The following is a 21012-nucleotide window of genomic DNA, read 5'->3' as shown; positions in this document are numbered from 1 at the left end:
AACCCAGTTCCAGTGTCGACCGCTCTGACCATAACACTAGATCCAGTTGCATGCAACCCCTTCTCCCCAACAAGGCTTAAACTCACTGGGACTGAGGTAACAACACTTGGCCCCTAGGCTAGCCACTTCTCTAACTCCCACCTCCCCCCAGCCCACTGTTTCATCAAGGCGATGACCTGGCAGGGGAGGGTCAAGAAGAGCACACTGCTGCTACCCTCAGAGGGACGTAGGTGAGAATGGCCCAATGGCACCAAGTCCCCTGATCCTCCAACGAAGTCCCTGCATACTGTCATCCTACCCACACGCCCATGGCCTAAACGAGACGATCCAGTGGGGATAACACTGCTTCTGGCAGGGCAGGCCACACAAGGCAGTGCGCCGAGGTGAGAATACCTCAAAGGCCAAAGCAACACCAGGCCTCAGCCTCAGTTTAGGAGTGCCTATGATACTGGTGCCACATTGCAGTGGCCTGGCGGGGGCTGGGGGAGAAAGTAAATCTCCTGGGTCTGTTTACAGAGGCCCTAAACAAAACAGCTCACAGGTGACCCTGAAGCGCCGGCCCACTGGCCAGCGCCCAACTGCCCGCCTTCCCAGTCTACCCTGTTGGGCAGTGTATGAATCAAAGACCTGGCACTGGCAAGCTAGGAAATACCAAGGAGCTGATTTCCCCAGCTCTGACACTGCTTTTTGCAGTCCATGTCCCCCAACACTCTTCTCAGGAAAATACTTGGTGGTCAGTCAGCAGCTGAATCCGGGTTTGTCTCTTGTAAACCTGTCCTTTTTTCAAGACAACATTTACAAAAATAGTCCACTGACAGCCACGTCTTCTCTGTAGAGTCCTAATAATGAGCTCAACATCGATATCGTTTCTCCATCAGTTTGAAACGTACCGCGGTAGAATAACGTGTACTCTTTCCCTTTGTTTACTGTTGTCTCTTTTTCTAAATATTTCCCTTTTCAGAAACACAGCCGCTTTTATCTTCACTGAGATTTGCGCTTTAATGCTTTTAGCCCTCCTTTACTTTGGTTGTAACTTAATGTCACTATAAAGTGAAATATTGAAACACGGAGCTGCCAGCGAGTTCACTTGTTCCTCGTTTATGGTTGCTTGGATCGCTGTGTGGGCTGAAATATGTTTACCTTGAAAGAAAAGAGGCGGGCGTGCTCTCAAAGCCCTCTAATTAGCTTCCAAAGCCCCGCTTCTCTCCACTGGATACCAACATGCAGATTTCAGGGAGAGATGTCAGACGCCCCTGCTTCATCTGTCAGACTCTGATGCCTGCAGCCACGAAAGGGAAGCTGCCTTGGGAAGCCCCAAGGACAGCAGAGAGATTCTTTTCACACAACGGAGCCAACAAGTGACTGACATGCTAAACGACAAGAGCTTTCTTTCTTTCGGAAATGGGCTTTTGATAGCTTTTGCGCCTGTCTGCCAGTCGATTACCAAAGCTGAATGTGACATCGGGCTGGCCCAGTCGTCAGCGGCGGGGTGAGGACTGTCCCCCTTTACCTAGGGGCACAAAGTGGGGGTTGCCGTCTTTTCTTTCGTTCTGTTAAAGTGATGCCTCTTCCCTGATGCCCAAAAGTGACTTGCTCATATCTCGAGGGGGAAAGTAGACATCTAAGGGCCGGAACAAATCAATTAATGATACAATGGAAGTTCATTCTTGAGTATTTTCAATCCATTTTTGAAATAACATAGGTTAGATATTTGCTCTTAAAATGTATTGATTCTAAATGTGTTCATCCATTTTCAAATTAGATCTCTTCTTATTTCCTTATGCTGTTAGCATTTGAAATCCCCCTTTGAATGTATTCTTTGGTTGGGTATATATATGTAAGATGAATTCACAAAAGTTTTTAATAAGTTAGGAGTAGTCAAAAGGCAGGGACTAGAAGTGAATCAGTAAAATCTTAACTCACTTTGACCACTCATCTCACAGAAATTTACTAAGTTTAGTGTATGGATCATAGACGGATAGAACTATGAACATTCCCCATTGAAGGGTCTCTTACAAATGTAATCAGCCGCACTGAAAAGCTTGAGGTTGTTTCAGTTATTCAGTGTCTAATACTTAGGGCACGAACTCTACACACCATTACATGTCTGTGAGCAACTTACTGTTGTGCGAGTTAACTGACTTTTCTGTGCACTTGTGTATGTAAATATGTATATTTATTTTCTGCTCAACTCAATCTCTAGTTAGGGAAGTCATTCTTAGTTGAGAAATCGACCTAATCAGCATTGTTTCAACTTTGTTTGTCTAGAGACCATGTCTACTTTTCGGTGGCGTGTGTGTGTGTGTGTGTGGGTGGGCGTGTGTGTGTGTTGGTGGGCGTGTGTGTGTGTGTGTGGGCGGGTGTGTGTTTGTGTGGGTGGGCGCGTGTGTGCGTGTGCGTGTGTGTGTGTGTGTGTGTGTGTGTGTGTGTGTGTGTGGGCGGTCATTTTTGGGCATGGTTGTTTGTACGTACATGAGATGCACAGATCTAGCTTGTAGTTATTAAACAGTGTGTAATGCAAAGTAACATTACCCTCACTTATCAGACCATTTTTTCATGAAATTAAACATTTATCTAAAGTGAAGATGCAATTATGATTAGAGATATAGGATCAAAATTACAATAAAATGTATTTTCCATTACAATATTCTGTCTGAAAATATAGTTGCATGATTAGAAAGTTATCTTGAATGTAGATAACTAAGAAACCATAGTAAGAGCCTGAACGTAGGTAACTATGATAACAACTTAGGTCACAGGGAGTTCATTTCCCATATTTCTTATTCATCCAAGAGTTTTGGTTAGGTAAGGGTTTTTTAAGAATCAGAGTAAAAATACCCTTGAAAGCTCTTTTAGGTACTGAAACCATGGTTTTCACAGATAGAGACAGGAAGGAGAATAACCATGATCTGCTTTGAAGACCAGATAAGCTGTCTTAAAACAAGGTTTTGTTCCTACAGAAGCCAGTTGTGGTTGTGATAAAACTTGCGTCCCCATGACAGGTGGCATTCAAAGGTGTGCTCTAAAGTGAGAATTGAGAGAGTCGAGCAATTGCAAGCGATACCAGAGTCCACTCTTGACAGGCCCTTGACCACAGCACTAAAGGCTACCTCTGAGATGTACAGCTTAGCTGCTCAAAGTAGAAATAACCGAATAGTTTCATGCTTAAGCTTTCTTTTTGAGCAAAGCCCAGAAATTGGTCTAAGTTGACAAATAAATAGAACATCCCTTGCACGACCCATCACTTGGTACATAGCATACGTTAAATTGCTGCCAAAGCGGTAGCTTAATCTTCAGAAGAACTGACCTGTAGATTATCCTAGGATGTCGGATCATCTCAGCAGCGCAGTATGTCTCTGATGGAATACGTGCGTTCTAGTGCTCACATGCTGCTGTACTTCGGTCTGTCTCACGCATTGTGATGTTCGAAGATGGCCAACTCTCCCAACTGGTCCTTGTGGAACTTGTACAGAGTGAGAAAAGAGTTCGGCCCTTGAAGAACACTGAAAGGTTGAGAGTAGCTGGCAAAAAAAGACCCCGTTTTGTTTTTGAAGTAAGCAACTAGAGCCGCATAATCAATTGTATCGCAGTTATATGGAGACCGAAGACAACCCGCAGGCTGTCTGTTGCTCTCATAAATCATGTCCTGAACATCATCCAGAACTACAACAGTAAAGTTCCGGCCTCTGAACCAGAATACATACCTGAATCTAAGAGGGAATTGGTAATCTTCAACTGAACATGAGGTGTATGGTACTACAGTTCCTAAGTCTATTTTTCAGTAGAGGGGTGGGCTGGCCTTTTCGCACACAATCTATGAATGTATATTGCATCACGGAGAATTTTTGATTATATTTAAAGAGTTTTATATAGCGTGAACAAGACCACAGGGGTTTCAGCGCGCTTTACTGATGGGTAGTTACGAGGGTACAGGAAATAAAAACAGTAGCACAGATCGGACCAGAAAAGGACAAAATCAATCATAACAATAAAACATTTCAATAAAGGAAAGAGTAAGAAAGCAAGTCCTAGGGTGAAACTGGAGATTTGGCCAGAAATGTCTTCAACAGACCCTCTTTAAATTTCTTATGAAGGAAGCTGTAGCTAATAGCTCAACCAAACAGGACAAGGACAAAACAGAGAATCCCAATCCTAGCAGTTAACTAAAGACAAGAGTAAAATAGCGAGTCCTCCGGTAGGTTTGGGAACTCACCTAGAAATGTATTCATCAGAATCTTTTTTGACTTCCCTATTGAAGGAAGCTGTGGGATGTATGTGTAATCGGTGTGAACTGAACAAATGGAAACCTTTCTTAACCTAACCAGAATGAGTGGGAATCTAGAAGTTTGTTTTATCATTCCAAGACTCCGCTAGAGCGAGTCCTCCATTTATAAAGGGACATTCTGCCATAGAAATTAGGACTGGAAATTCAACTTCCTCACCCAGAAGGATCTCCTAATCTGTCTGAATGCTAGACTTCTGGCAACAACTTTGAATATTTTGCTTTCAATGCTTTTAATGCTGGTAATGACAAATTTGGAGGAGATGGCCTTGGTAGCTTTAAAACATTTGTAGTGCATTTCCCGTAACTACCTGATAAGCTTCAGGCGACGTAACGAAATGTGTAAGAAAGTTTACCAGTATTCCCAGTTTCTCAGGGGGAGTGTGGAAAAGAAAAACATAAAAATTCAGTGAAAAGGAGTACATGTAGGTTTCTTTTAATTTTTTCCTAACCGTACAACTGTCAACTAATGGACACTGTGCACACGTAGGGCAGGGGCGGCCTTAGGCATCTGCAAGCTGTGCACCTGCACAGGGCCACCAAACCCCAGGGGCCACCACGCCAATATATATCCTTAATATAATAATCCTCTGAGGATGGATACATATTTGCGTGGCAGCCCCTGGCAGGGATTTGGCGCCTCAGTCTCTGTTCCACTTCCAAACACCCTGAACCCCCCCCCCCCCCCCCCCACCCCCCTTCACTGGCCTCCGCGCTCTACCCCGCCCGAACCCCCTCTTCCGGGGCCCATACCTACGCTCCCTGCCTACGCTCCTTGCCCAGGGCCGCCATGAGCCTAGAGACGCCCCTGCGTAGGGTTAGCGAAAACTGGTGTGAATCACTTACTTACATAAGTAACTTTGGTAAATCGTATATGCCACCTGCATACATGGGGGGAGGGGGTTTACAGTAAGTAAACGAGTTAAGTCCAAGCAGTATGTACGTGCATGCCACCCATCCAGACAGTTGGATTGCTCTGTGAAACCGGTCCAGTATGTGTAGGTATTTGAATGTATATCTTCCACTCATGTATGTTCACTATAGCAGTATAACGCATTCTGCACATGACACTATTAAAGGCAAAGGCGCCATGACATTTACTCTCCGGTTTTTTCTTTATTTCTAACCCAACGTATGTTCCGCGATGTACACTAGATGGCCGATTCAAGTGCCTCGTGATTTGAGGCTTTCTGTTGTTTCCCAGAGAAACTTTACATTTTAAAAAGCAGCTTTCTGGCACCGGTGCCCTTGGGGTACTCGTTGAGAGTAAACCGCTTTCATATCCACGTTATAAAATCAGTGTTTCATAAACTCATCAGGACACTTCAGCGGAGCACAGCGTGAAATACCTTGGCTGATTAGGAGTTTACCTTTGATCCTTCAAAAAAAAGGGACACACGCAGAAGTATTCGAAAAACATACAGCGCAAGCCGGTCATTATTCAAATACTTTAAGATGTCAGGCGTAATGCAGGCCCTTGCGGTGCAGGGGCCCCAAGTTCCGGGGTGTGCGGGAGGGGGACTGTTCAGTTTAAGACCGATGAATAGTTGTGAGGTACAGGAAACTCGAGGCCCCTCTCCTCATATTCTGCGGGGGGAGAGTGGGGCATCATTTGCGTTACGCCATGGCAGTGAGGTGTTGTTTTCGCTCTCAGTTATTTTCTTGCATGTTAAAGGCTCCCACGTGTGCCCGTTGTGTTCTGTGTGTCTTTCTGCTGACTGTGTGGTTCCTGGGCGCGACGAAGCCGGCCCTCCTGCTGCCGTTGCGCTTTACCCATGTGCTGGCCGCGAGCACTCTGCACCACAGAGCCTGCTTGTTTCTGAGGAATGTCGGTACTCTCCAATTAAAAGTATTATATTTCTCTTGAGAAGTGCCGGTACTCTCCCTCTCAAAATAAAAAAGTGCTGGTACTCCGTACTGGACAATATCGGCCCAATTAAAGCACTAGCAGCCAGATTCATGAAGCTGAAATCAGCTCGCAAAGGGCCAGATTCTGCGAATCTGGCCCATTGCGAGCGCTATTTTTGCATTTGGGATTCATCATCCCAAATGCAAAAATCACAATTATAGAAATCGCTAAATTGCGAAAAATCGCATTTAAGGAATCTAATTTCGAGATTCCTTAAATGCTATTCATGAACCTTTTTAAAATTGCGAAGTGTAACTTCGTGGTAAATAGCGAAAACTTAGAAAAATGCACTTTAGTGCATTTTTCTAAGTTGTATGTTACACACACGCATGTCCTTTGGACATATGTGTGTGCACCACCAGTGTACATTTGCATTTCAGGGGTGCTACAGGGTGTTGGACACCCTGGCACCCTTGAAATCGCTTCCTTATTTGCGATTCGCTAATTGCTAATCGCAAATAAGGAATGACTCCCCATTTATTCCTATGGGCCTTTAGGCCCATAGGAATGAATGGGAAAGCCATTCCTTATTTGCGATTAGCAATAACCGAATCGCAAATAAGGAAGCAGTACATGCATCCCGTTTTGCGAGTCTTTAATAGCGATTCCTTAATAATCGCTATTAAGGACTCGCAAAACGGTACTTTGATGAATCTGGGGATAGTCTCTAAATCATACCTGTCCTCTGTGAAGAAACCTTTTGCTGCAATCTCATTTGATATGTATGCTGCAAAGCGAGTGGGAAGCTTGCATGACTGTTGACTGGGCTGTGCTTCAGTACACTTGTTACGGTAGAATAAAAGCACCGGCTGTTTAGGTTATGTGTAGACCTTGCCCTGTTGCCTGCTGCTCGGTGTGACACTAAGGAACGCTGCACCGCTGCCCATGTTATGCCTGTTACGTATGTGGTAAAGACGCATGGATGCGAGTACCCATACTTTACCTGCCTGTTCGGTGTGGCAGTAAGGCTTGCGAAAACCTTTACACCCTATACAAACATCGATACGATTGGCATTGGCAGTGCTTGCTTGTAATGAAGTGCATCAAGCGACTTTGCTTTTGTGTGCAACTTAAAATGTGAAAAATCCAAGTTGGGCTTGAATTTGGAAGTTCCACAGCGCCACCTAGTGTCCAGAAGTTTCATTGTCATTTTCTGCATGATTACTGCGTTTTGCGTTTTCCATTTCCCCTGACCCTGCTGAAGATCGGGACAGGTCCATATACCGAAGGGGCGTGTCGGCCGGCCAGACTGTTGCTGAAGTCTTACGATTTGCATTGGACTCTGTATCTGTGGAATTCCTGTAGGAATCCTTGCCCTATGGTCTGAGCTCCTCCTTGCCAGCGAATCTGTATTGTGAAGTATGCTCACAGGCGGCAGGTGCCTGCTTCAGACATCCCTTTATGCCGACGATTGTAAAGAAATGAAACAAACTGTGTTTGTATAAAGATATCAATGTTATGGTTTTCTCCTTGCACTGTTTTGCATACTAATATGCCGTTTACCCGCTAAAGACCATCCGACGCCTCTGTTGTGCGCAGTGTAATTGTGAAAATAATTTGTAACAAAGGCTTTAACCAGAGCAATAATTGCCTTTTGGCCCAAACCCATGGGGAGGCCATTATGATTATTTCTGGCCAGGAGACTTCTCGTGTAGCTGAAGACAACTATGTAGAGTCCGTTTTATGAGGGCCCAGCACTAACCCTCCCTCAGGGTCTCATTTGCAAGTGATAAACGGCGCGAGGGAGGTGGCGCTAATGGGACACTCTGGAACCTCAGCTGACCCGAGTCGGCCCCGCAGTCACACGTGGCGTGTGCGCTCTACTCCCGTGGCTTGAGGAGATTCCGCTACAATGAGCGCCATTTTATGCTTTAGAATGAATTGAATTTGCTTTAGTGCTTTATCTCAGGTTATTAACATACTCCTCTTAAAGCAGAAAACTAAAAAAATGAATATTTATTAGCAAAAAAATTGTGATAGGAGGGGTGGGTGGAGCAACCAACGAGCGGGTGGTAGAGAAGTCAACTAACACACTTGCAACAGAAAGTAGGTGGGAGCAGTGATGGGGCTTAAGATGGGGTGAAGGAGAACACATAAAAAAAAATCAAAAAAAAATCAAGTGGGATAATTGATGTACGCACTCGTAGTAGGTGAAGGAGTGAGCAACTAAGCCTGGGCGGTGAACTTCGCTCCGTTTGCGGAGTTTTCTGCACTCCGTGGAGCTCGCAGAGTGCAGAAAACTCCACTTCGCGATGTGCAGCTGAGTTTTCCCCCTGCTCACGAACGGTAAGTTTGCGTTTGCAAACGGTAAGTTTGCGATCGTGCGCTGCCGCTCCGGTCGAATTTCCACCCAAGCGGCAGGAATACCAGCACAAACTGCAGTTCGCTCTGCACTCCACCACCCGCGGAACTTTGCAGAGTTTTTATGTAACTTCGCAGAGTTCCGCGAGGCAAAACTCTGCGGACTATGCCCAAGCTTAGAAGCAACACGGATTGTGGGAGGGGGGCTGAGAAGCAGTACATGAGTGAGAGAGCAAGAAAATACATGAATTGTCATGTAGTACATAGAGAAAATGAAAAAACGATGGTAAATAAGCTATCCTTAACCCCTTGCGTGCTGATGACAGAACGGTTCCGTCATCAGCATCGGTTGAGCTGTGCTGATGACGGAACCATTCCGTCATGAACCCGCCCGCGCAAGGCGGAGTCAGCACAGGCTGAAAATACGCCCCGCACGCAAGGGGTTAAAGGGAGGTACAAACACAAGAAAGTAAAAAAAAAATCAATCGAATTGGAAGCAAGTGAATGAGTTACAAGTAAGTCAACCAGTGGTAAGCAGTGGAATTGATTGCTTTAAGCCCACTGTAAATTGTTGGTATGGTCCTCAAGCGGTTTTTCAACAGGCAGACAGTTAAAAGCTCTCTGTAGGCAAAACCTAAAAATAAGTACCATTTTTCGGTCTACCCTCATGCCCTAGTTTTAGTCTTTGAGGGTTTTCGTTTTTGTGACTTTTCCAATTTATTTTCCTTTTCTTTTAGCAAACTTCTTTTACTATTGTATTGTAATTTTGTGTTCAGTGTTAAGGTATACACCTTTATTGTGCTGCCTGTGTGTCGTGAAAGCCTTACATTTTCAGCAAACAGCTTTCCTATTTCGTGTTTTTTATTTGAGCTAATTTGGTGCCACTTTGCCTGACAGCATGCCTAGATTGTGCTTAAAGTTTTTCTTTCTAATCCATATTGGCTGTTATACAATGCACACTATTTTAGCATTGCATTCTTCATGGCCATAATCTGTGTATGCTTTTTCTGATATTTAATAAGTTTCACTTGCTCCTTCCAGAGAACCGACTAGTCACCGTGAAAACTAGACTTTGATGAGAATTACTACAGGTGTTTCCATTGTAGTGACCCATACCAGCAACAAATATGTCATGGATTTATTAGGCCTTGATATTGATGGCTTTAACTGTTTAGAACATTTCAGTTCATCAGTACTTTTAAAAAGTACAATAAAAAGTATTTAGAGAGAGCGGGCCTTGGGTCTGCCCCTCGTATCCACTGGCCTTTGTGTTATTCATGAGTTACTGTGCTTGGATAGGCTGTCCGCCATGACATTTTGTGGATGGTTAAGTAGGTAGATTTGTATTCTCATATTCCCATTTGGTTTTGGTGAAGGGTTACCAAGTAGTCCTCTTGTTAAATTGTAGATGCCATATAATGTGTAGCTTGTAACTGAGAGCCAGTGTGCCCTCCTGCATGTGTTTTGATGGCACAGCAGCATTTTAATTGCGGATGTATTTCTTTTGTTGCATAGGAAGTGCACACTGTTTAAATGTCTGGACCTTTCTTAAAGATGAAGTCCCATTCACTAATCAACCTTGCGTGTTAATTTTTTCACTTTGCTGCCATGATAATGTTCTTGGATTTATGACTTTTGGAATGTTGGTAGCCCCATTGAATGGCTGGTAAAAGCCCGGAGCTCCAACATTCCAATGTTTGTCGTTCACAGGTGAGCAAAGGCCTCATGGAACCCGAGGGAAATTAAATCCCCTAGGGTTCCATGAGGCCTTTGTTTTATTTGTTACAACAATCTGCCCTCTGGTATAGGAATGTTCTAATAGCCTAGTAACTTGCTGTAGCTGGGCTATGCCAGCTATTAAAGGCCTACTCCCCCTTTGACGCTGCAGCGGGCCATTAATGGCCGGTATAGCCCCTTTATGCGGGCTAAAAGCTATGTGACATGCATACACTTACGGTCGCTAACATGCATAGAAAATACTGCCCCTTTGCCAAAAGTATTCTCCATACAATATTCTGTGTGTATAGCTTTTCAATTCACACTTAAACCCTAAATTACCTAATCTCACTCCCTTTTCATGACACCCTTCTTTAAGAATAAACTGTAACTCTGAGAATGCAATCTGTTAAGCAAAGGGGGCCCTAAAGCCATCCTCAATATTATTGTAGCCCAAGAAGTTGCTTCCTTATGGACGTTTCTTTCTTGTACAGCTGGGGCAGAAGGCACGAAGTAGCGGTTCTTGCATAGCTTCTAAAGCATCACTCGGGCAACTTTTTTGGGGTCACTGGATTTCACAGGAGACCACTAGGCATTACCACAGGAAACAGCTGCTGCACCCCAAAACTAGACTTGATTCAACGAGCCAGTTACCTTGATAAAGGGGATGGTGGGTACCTTAAAGAATGCAGGGTGAAGAGGCTAGTTTAAGGTATCTCCCTGCCATAAGATCCACCACGGGAGCCCTCAAGGACTACTAGATTTTTCACTTTGCCCCGTTGACCAGGTTTGGAGACCCTCAATCTCAGTCTAAAAGGAAAACATGCAGGGACCTAACGGAAAGAATGGTGGCGATGGCACATCCGTATAGTAAGGTGATGACCTATACAGGTGGCTGTCGTGTGACTTGTACAGTTTGAGATTATTCTCAGTGTGATTCTATCTATGATGCACTCCTTCCTTTGGCATTCAGTTGAAAGTCTTGTTACTATATCGCCATTTTGTGCACTACTGTCACGCGGTTGTCTTCTGCATTAGGAATGTTTAGGTTCCAGTGGACTTTGCATGTAGAGTTTTTAAGTCCTTTGTTGCTTTGGGAACAGGTTAGTTCCCTGCAACTCTCTGCTCACACTTTCCCACAGTATATCTCCTGTGGTTCCCTTCACCTTAGTCGCTTCCATTGTAAATCTGCTGAACATTACCCACCTCCTCGCAGCAGTATGGAATAGTGATGCCCTCTCCTCTTCCTCAACACCTTGAAGGTATTTTAAATGATCTGTATAAGATTTTCTGCCAGTACCGAAACTGCATTGCATAAGCCCTACCATTCAGCGGTGTTTCTTTAAATCGAATTTAATCAGCTGTATTCCAGATTACTGTAAATATACACTGAAACTACACAAACTGTACAGAATATGTAACACAACAGGAGCACAGCCTACATTAGGTCTCCTTAATGAAACTAATGTCTAATCTGCTCAGTGTTCCAATGGCTGATGAGGGAATGGAATGAGTTGTCAGCAGGTGTGATACCACATTGAATTATTCATGCTAGATTCACCTAGAGCCATTGCTTTGGCCCATCAGCTAGCTTCATGGTCTTAACCTCTTTGCACTTATTTATGTACAACATACACACCCTGCTATACATTGATTCTTCCGCTCCCCGGAGATGATTTTTGCACCCACACCTCGATCTCTGTCGCACATACCTCTCTGTTGACTTGTTTTCGACTTGTGCATGTGTTTGTATTGTTAATGAGTAAGGGTAAACTTTTAACAGCCACTTATGGATATGTAACTCCATAAGAACAGTGAGTGTAGCATTAACAACACAGCATCTGTGGCATAACACCCCCTTTGGACTAAGCGTTCCGGAAATGCCTGGAAACACAGCTATTCGGGGAATGAGGGATGTGTTTTAGAAGAACTTGTACATTAAGTAAATATATTATTCCAAGTTCACTACTTCTTAAGTTTGTTAATTTTGTAGTGCTGTATATTTAAAGTTGCTTGTACCACACTGTTATACCTTAGGGTTAGACCAGGTTTACCCCTTTATAAATACCTAAATAATTAAAAGCATACACATTTAGATGTACCAATCTTCATGTATAGGGTGATTTGTTTATGCTTTGATCATTAGGAGTAGAATGCGATTCAGTGATGATCATAAACTGTCATTACCTCATCGTCCCTCCCTCGCTTCCCTTACTTACGAAATTGAGGCATCCCTGCCTCACCAGACACCCGTACCCACGTGATTTGTCACGTGGGGACTATATATAGCCCCCAGCCCCCTCATACCTCCTGTTTTTTTCTGTCTCACCACTGTGAGACTCGCGTCCCACGCGCTGGCCGTTCTGCGGAGCTGCGGTCATTTTCTCTATCTTGAGGGCTTCTCCCTCACTTGCTATCGCCATCCTGGGTCTGGCGGCGCCGACCTGGTGTATGCGAGCCTTCCCCACCGCATTAGGTGTTTTTGCGGTGCACTTCTCGGCGGCTGGACGGTCGGGTTCCGGGTGACGGAGTCACCGGCCCTGAGTGGCTGGGGTTGTGGTTCCGGTTCGGATGGCCGGAATGGAGGCTGTGTTACACATTATTTAAGAACTTGCCTCGGCTTTCTACCCTGTCAGTTTCACTATGGCTAAACGGACTTCGAAGCGCTTGAGGGTTTGGTCCTCCTCTGATGAGGATGGTGAGGTGCCTGTCCCGGCTCGTAGGACCAGGTCCCAGGGTCCGGTGGATTCTTCTGCCCTCCTGTCTGCTTCTGAGGTGCAGTCCATGATTGAGGCTGCTGTGTCTCGTGCTTTGGAGGCGAGGGGTGCTAAGCCACGACGCAGGTCTTCTCGTGTTGCGGGGGGTCCGGTGGACTCTCCCTCTGAGGACTCGTCTTCTTCTTCTTCGGACTCTGCCATGCCTTCTACGTCTTCGGGGAAGTTTGTGCGTAGGGAGGAGGTGCCTGCTATTCTCCAGCACATCAGGGAGAACTTGGGGTTTTCTCCTTTTGCTGCTCCCATGGGGTCCGAGGACATTTTTCCCCAATATGTTAAGCCTCCTGTACTCTCTATGCCCTTTCATGGTCGCATCAAAGACTTGATTTCGGGGGAATGGCGAGACCTTGAGCGCTCCTCTGTTCCTCGCTTTTTGCAGAAGCTTTATTCCCTGGAGGAGGGGGAGGTCTCTCTTCCTCACTCTGTGAAGGTGGATGCCATGTTGGCCACTCTTATTGGGCGCACTTCTATTAATCCTGAGGATTGTTCACCTTTGGATGCCACGGATAAAAAGGTGGATGGTGCGCTTAAGAAGGCCTTTTCCGCTGGGAATTTGTCTTTACGTGCTGGTATCTACTCGGCGTATGCGGCGCAATCTTTGGTGTCTGACTTTGGCAAGCTGGCCACGGCTGTTCAGGAGGAGTCGGACTGCTCTGGCTTGCTTGTCCACATGGAGCAGCAGGCTAAGCTCTTGGCTGACGTCTCTTCAGATGTTCTTCGCTCTGCAGCCATGACCTCTGGCTCCTTGGTTTTGGCTCGTCGGAACTTGTGGATGCGTGACTGGAAGGCTGATTCTTCGGAGAAGTCCTCACTCCTTAAGATTCCCTTTGATGGCAAGTTGCTCTTTGGTGACCAGCTGGATAGTATGGTCACTAAGGGGTTCAAGGACCGTAAGCATGCTCTGCCTTACAAGGGCAAGGCGTCTTCCTCTGGTTCTCGCCGTTTTTGGAATCCTGCTCCTTCCTCCTCTGCGTCTTTTCAGTCTTCCCGACAGTCCTCCAGGAACTTTTCTGCTCGTCAACGCCATTTCAGGCCCAGGAAATCTTCGGCCTTGCCTGGTCCCAAGCTTCCGGCGGATACCTTCAAGAGGAAGTCCTGACGTCGACTGTGTTTCGCCCTCGGGTCCTGTGGGCGGGAGGCTGATGTCTTTCCTGGACGCTTGGCAGCTGGATGTAAGGGATCGCTGGGCATTGACTATTGTCAGGAGAGGCTATATTATCGACTTTGTCGCCGTTCCGCCCGGCTGGGGCACCATCCTTACTCCTATCCCCAAGTCTCCATCCAAGAGGGAGGCTCTACTGGAAGGGGTTCGGGATCTTCTGTCAAAGAAGGCGATCGTTCCGGTTCCGCTGGCGCAGCGAGGTCTGGGATGTTATTCCATTTTGTTTCTGGTCCAGAAGGTGTCAGGGGGATTCCGGCCGGTTCTGGACCTGAAGAGGGTGAATGGTTGGGTTCGGACCGTTCACTTCAAGATGGTGACTTTGCAGTCCATCATTCCGTTGGTGGGGGTCCGGGACTTCATGACGTCTATCGATTTACAGGACGCCTACCTTCACGTTCCTGTGGCTCGGACTCATCAGCAGTTTCTTCGCTTTGCAGTTGGCGGCTTCCACTTCCAGTTTGCGGTTTTGCCATTCAGGCTGAAGTCCGCCCCTCGGGTCTTCACCAAGTTCTTGGCCCCCTTGGTGGCCCTGGTCCACTGTCAGGGGATATTTTTACATCCTTATCTGGACGACTGGCTGGTTCATGCTCCCTCTTTCCAGTTGACTGTCGTTCACACAGACTTGGTGCTGGCCGTTTTGAGGGGGCACGGCTTTCTTGTCAATCTGGGCAAGTCGTTCCTTGTTCCTTCCCAGGATCGTCTCTTCATTGGGGCCAGGTTTCGGACAGATTTGGGAGTGGTCACTCTGCCCGAGGCTCGGGTGGTCAAGATTCAGTCTCACATCCTGTCTCTGCTGTCCGGTCCGGTGCAGGTGGCGGCACGTTGGCTGCAGGTTCAGGGGGATATGGCTGCCACGGTGTTTCTGGTTCCTTGGGCCAGATTTCATTTACACACACTGTTGGCTCATGTTCTGGCGCATTGGTCTCCCCATTGCCTTCCCCTCTCTTCTCCGATCCCGGTTTCCCCTCAGATCAGGTCTTCTCTGGGTTGGTGGCTGGTTCGGGATCATTTGCTGAAGGGTGTCTCTCTCTCTCCTCCGGCTCCGGTTGTGGTGACGACCGATGCCAGCCTCTCGGGTTGGGGGGCCTGGCTGGGGGTTCATCAGTCCAGGGGCTTCTGGTCTCCCGCTCAGAGCAGGATGTCATCGAACTGGAGGGAGTTGGAGGCTGTCCGTCTGGCTCTGTTGGCCTTCTCCCAGTTTCTGCTGGGTTCTGTGGTCCTGGTCAGGACGGACAACGTCACGGCCATGGCTTACGTCAACAGGCAGGGGGGGACGAGGTCCTCTTCTCTGTCCCTTGTGGCGAGGCGGTTGTTTGTTTGGGCGGAGTCTCATCTGTTGGCTCTCTCGGCGATCCATATTCGGGGGGTGTCCAATTCCCGGGCGGATGCCCTCAGCAGGGCCATTCCGTCGTCTGTGGATTTCTGCCTTCGTCGGGAGTTGTTTGTGGCTCTGACGTTGCGTTGGGGTGTTACGGTGGTGGACCTCTTTGCGGATGTGGGAAATGCCTTGGTGTCCCGGTTTGTCTCCCGCTGTCGGGAGGGGTCGGCCTGGGCGGTGGATGCTCTCTCTTGCCCTTGGCCCCGCGGGCTTCTGTATGTGTTTCCTCCTTTCCCCCTTCTTCTCCGCTTCCTGCTGAGGGTCCGTTCCTCGGGGGCTTCTGTGATTCTGGTGGCTCCGGCGTGGCCTCGTGCCTCCTGGTTTCCTCTCCTGGTGGAGTTGAGGTCGGAGGTGGAGTGGTTGCTGCCTCTGTCTCCTCCCCCTTTGGTCTTCCCGGCGTTTCAACAGGATGTTCTGGGCCGGATGCGCTTGGCGGCTTGGAGGTTGAACGCCTAGGTCTTCTGCGACGTGGGGTTCCGGCTGGTTCTATTCTGCAGGCGGCTAGACGTGCTTCGACCAACAAGTCTTACCTACGGCACTGGCGTTCTTTCAGTCGGTGGTGTCTTGTCAAAGGTTTGGACCCCTCTTCCTCTTCTTTGTTTGAGGTGATGCTGTTTCTTCAGGAGGGTGCTTCCTTGGGCTTGAAGGTGTCTTCCCTTCGTTTGCAGTGGGCTGCGATTAGGGCGTTAAGGAGCTCTTGGGGCAATCTCTCGGATTCTGAGGGGTTGGTCAGTCGCCTTTTTAAGGGTTTGAGTAACGTTCTTCCTGCCCCTCGGCGGCATTTTCCGACCTGGGATCTTTCTCTGGTCTTGGACGCCTTGATGTCATCTCCCTTTGAGCCGTTGGTTTCTGTGGATCTGCGCCTGTTGTCCTTCAAGACTTTCTTTTTGGTGGCCATTTCATCTGCTCGCCGCCTGAGTGAACTGGGGGCTCTTTCTTCCAAACACCCTTTTTGTCGGGTTTTTGATGACAGGATCGTGTTGCGACCTAGTCTTTCCTTTCGTCCTAAGGTGGACTCTCAATTCCACAGGGATCAGGAGTTGGTTCTTCCTTCCTTTTTTGGTTCCCCGTCCTCGGAGTCTGAGGTGCGGCTTCACTCTTTGGATGTTAGGAGGGCTCTCCTGGTCTATTTGGAGCGGGTCGCTCCTTTCCGTCTCTCAGATTCCCTTTTTGTTAATTTTGGTCCTGTGAATAGGGGTTTGCGTCCTTCTACTCCTTCCTTGAGTCGTTGGGTTCGTTCTCTGATTTCTTTGGCGTACAAAGAGGGGGGGCACCTTTCTCCTTTGGGGGTTCAGGGTTGTTCCACTCGCTCCATGGCTGCTTCCTGTGCGGAGGTCCAAGGGGCTTCCATTTCAGAGATCTGCCGGGCTGCCACCTGGGCTTCCCCGCTGACCTTTGCCTCTCATTACAGGATTGGCCAGGAGATTGACTGTACTGATGTGTTTGGACACAGGGTTCTTTCCACTATGATTCCTGAATAGTGGTTTTTCCCCTGGTCTTCTGTGTTTTTAATAAACCTGTTTTTTGCATACCTTCTTTGGTTGTCCTGTTTGGCTTTGTACATCTCAATTTCGTAAGGAAGGGAAGCGAGGGAGGGACGATGAGGTAATGCTTCAATTACTTACCGGTAATTGCATTACTCTGAGTCCTACTCCCTCGCTTCCCTTACTTACATCCCTCCCTCCCTCCCTGATGGTCCAGGCCAACCTTTTGGTATGGTTTCGATCTGTGTGGTATTACAGGAGGTATGAGGGGGCTGGGGGCTATATATAGTCCCCATGTGACAAATCACGTGGGTACGGGTGTCTGGTGAGGCAGGGATGCCTCAATTTCGTAATTAAGGGAAGCGAGGGAGTAGGACTCAGAGTAATGCAATTACCGGTAAGTAATTGAAGCATTTCTGGGCATGTGATAGAGTAATTCATGCTCCGGAGATCAAAGTGCTGAACTATGTTGAAATAAAACATATCAGTACAGCCATGTATTGCACTCCGCGTTCGTGAGAGGGATATGTGACGTTACAACGCATGTCATTACAGCGCATGCCGTTACAACGCATACCTTTACCCTGACTTTCTGTCGGGGGAGCGCTGGAAGTAAGTATAGATTAATTTTCTATTCCAACTCCAGTGTGTGGAACAATAGGGAAGGTGTTGGAGTTAAATCCAACACCTTCCACCTACTGCTGCACACCTTTTGCGTTGCTACGGCATGCGATGTAATGGCATGCGTTATAACAATTGCGTTGTAAAGGCTGTTTCCCGTCGAGAGAGTGTCAAACCAGTCTATCTGGATACACACAAAAATATATTTTGTTTCAGCCTCAATGGAAAATGTTCACCCCAGGCCTTCTTCAGGGTAAACCTTGGTGATGATGTACAAGTTGGAAGGTACATTTAACAGTTACAAAAGCACCATAAAATGTTACTTCGAAGAGATTAGAACTTGTGTGAGAGTAATTTAACTTCTCACAGAGATGTGATGGAGTTCCCCGATTAAGCAACTTCCTGGTGAAATCCAGCATGTTAGAATTATTTTGATAATTATGGCCGCATTGATAGTAGTTTATGTAATGGTGTCACCTTCTCTTGACATTCATGAACATGAAGGGGGTTAAAGATCACCTACGTAGTGTGCTTACTCTGGGTGTGGTAGCAGTTCCTACAAAGTGACTGTCTTGTTCTGAGTTATTATACATTTTTTCCATTTACGTCCATGTATTGCTTATGCCCGAGCATTTTAAAGTAAGCATCCTTTATCAAGGCAATTTGTACCTAGGTTCTTGCTAGTGCTTGCCAGTCCCACCGCGGTATTCCAGTCCTGCGGTCATATGCTGTGCCTTTTAAAGTTTGAGGGATTCGCCCCTTTAAATGGGGGGAGATAAAGAGGCGATCAGTGTCGTGTGGGCTATTATTATAAGGCCTCAAATTAGATCTCTCCGAAGAGTCCAGCAGCTTCTGTGCCGCAGTTAGTCTCCCCCCACCGAGATTATCATGTCAATCTATTATTTATTTAATTTAGGATTGTGTTCTAATGCTAATGGGGGTGGAGAGACGACAATCACAATAAGGCGCGTTGGTTCTGTAGTAGACCTCTGGACATGCCTATCTAATGTACGGATGGACTCCGTTTACAAGTGATTTGAAGGCCACGGGGCGACCGGATGGGTTAGAGCAGCACGCCGAGCTGCCAGGCATTCGAAAGTATTCTGTTGTCATTTCTTTAAGAGAAGATAAAGGAAAGGGGGTTGTTGACACCTGCGCCCGGTTCAAAGATGAGTTACGTGTGGGTGACACAGTGCGGCTAACACGTTGAGTGCTCTGGAAGTCCGTTTCCAGGTCGACGGCGTGATTTTTTTCTCCTCGAGTCCTTGTCTCAGCCAGGCCGGGGTTCTGTGCGGGTTTCTTTTATCGCCATCAAAATCATTGAAATATATTCAGCCAGTCTTTCACATCAGAGGTGATAATGGATGGCTTGAAAGTGAGTGTCCTTCGCGATTTTGGCACCATTCCGGCGGCAATCTGAAAGCTTAACACTTTCCTGCAGCTTGGATGATGCGAATATTGCACATCGACCTCGTGTTCAGAAGGGCATATGCTCAGTTATGGACAAAAGTGGACTCCCCCAGTCTATGTCCGAAGCGCACGTGCCATCTGCCTAATGAAGGCGGGTCACAGGGAGCAGTTGGGGATAAAACAACTACTTAGTGTTAGTGTTAAGTACTTACCGGGTTGGAATCTGCCACATTTATGCCAATGCATCACTTAGAGTATTTCATGTTCGAAGCATATTAATTGCAATATTTTCTTTTAGCCTTATTTTCGTCAAGTAATTTATTATTTCAATAGGTGGGAAGCATGCTGCCTGCCTCCCACACAGTGCTGGAAAGTGGAGTGATTCCGTTAAACCGACCCACCGAAATATACTCAATTTTCTTGGTGTCACGATCCGACATTGAGTCTACACGTATGAATTCTGTTAGGGGCAGCAACATGCAGTGGCAAGGAGGCTCTCTAATTTTAGGTATCAGCTGGGCCCAAAACCAAGGCTTGATTTAAAGGACCATCAGCCCTCCTTTTTACGTATCATTCTGGCTGGCAGCTCTCTGGAGCCTTACACCTAGATCCAAATGCAGTGGAAGGGAACAAAGGCACACAGTTAGTTACCCCTTCACAAGCGCTTGAGTGAACATTTTGGAGGCAGGTTTTCAAAGCTGTTCTACTTCCTATATAAGAGATATGCCAGCAGTGTAAGAATGCTGAATTTATCTCTCTGTAGGAATCCTTCTGCAAATATTGTTTTAAATGACAATTAAGTATTTTTTTCCATTTAATTATTTTTACACTGTTATTTATCCCAGTGTAGGCTTTTGGAACATATATATCAAACATATAGGAAGAAAAAATCATACAAGCTTGTAAATCAATGTGCAGGAAATGTTGCATAAGAGAATTAGGGTTATAAGGTGAAGGAATCGCATACAATCCATTCTATTAGACCTTATATGCTGTGAGTTAATGGTCGGGAGAAACACAAAGTCAGGATATATAACATAACGTAGTGATTGTACTAACAAGACTTTATTACTTTCTTAACCGCATCGCTGCTGCGGTTATTTTTGCGCTACGCAGCTTTTTTGCAAAAGCCGCGTTAGATGACGAGCTCAGCTCGTCATCCGCACACGCCCCCTGTGGCTGATGACGAGCTGAGCTCGTCATCAGCATCGAAGGGGTTAAGGAATCCTTGTTTGCAATCTAAGAATAACAACAGATTGAGGAAAACCCCAATAAGGATCTAAACCGAAGAGTTTGCATGCCACTCCATGATGCCGCTGACAGATCACTGTGCTATATTAGAAGACTTGCAATTTAATAAACTGGAATTAACAAAATGATCTCCGTGTTAAAAGCAGTAGCCCACTTATCTTGTTAAATAAAATATAAATCCCTGATCTGCATGCCACACGATGTGCAGGCACATTAATCCTCTATGCTGCTTTGAGTCAAAAGTGTGACTGGACACAACACAGAACTCTTCCAGAACTGTGTTAACCTCTAGACTTATTGTACCACTGTAATAATCCCTTCAGATTTTCTGGGCACACTATAATCTTTGCAGCAGCTGTATTACAACTGTAACATATTTTAAAATGTAGCATCTTTGTGGATAATTAAGTAATCTAGAACAGATTTACTGTCGCTTATATCCTTGTTGTCAATTTCTTTGTGACATATTTTTTGAAAAATAAAGGTACAAGTCAACTGTCAGGGTCTGCTTTTCAAGCTTTGCCCAGTGTCACTCCACCCTTTTTTCGCTGCCACACCTTGACTCCAATTTAGAGATTCAAAAGTATTTTTTTTCTAATTCCAGCACTACCTCCACCTCTTCACCCTTCTTTATGGCTTTACCTCCACCCTGGCTCTTCTTGTCCTCGTCTAGTTTCCTTTTGCCTGTGCTTCTTCTGCTGGGCTGTGTGTCCTCCTAGCTGGA

The 21012-nt window shown here is 46.4% G+C and overlaps 1 protein-coding gene across 1 annotated transcript in view; it reads left to right on the top strand.

The window, feature by feature from the left end:
* The window catches only part of SLC10A7 (solute carrier family 10 member 7), an 872524-nt gene that overhangs the window by 564963 nt on the left and 286549 nt on the right, over nucleotides 1-21012 (top strand). The gene's annotated exons all lie outside the window — the stretch shown is intronic.

This window comes from Lissotriton vulgaris, chromosome 3_1 (assembly GCF_964263255.1).
Source record: "Lissotriton vulgaris chromosome 3_1, aLisVul1.2, whole genome shotgun sequence".
Lineage (NCBI taxonomy): Eukaryota > Metazoa > Chordata > Amphibia > Caudata > Salamandridae > Lissotriton > Lissotriton vulgaris.
Note: the sequence above shows the minus strand (reverse complement) of the source record. Positions and strands in the feature narration are given on the sequence as shown.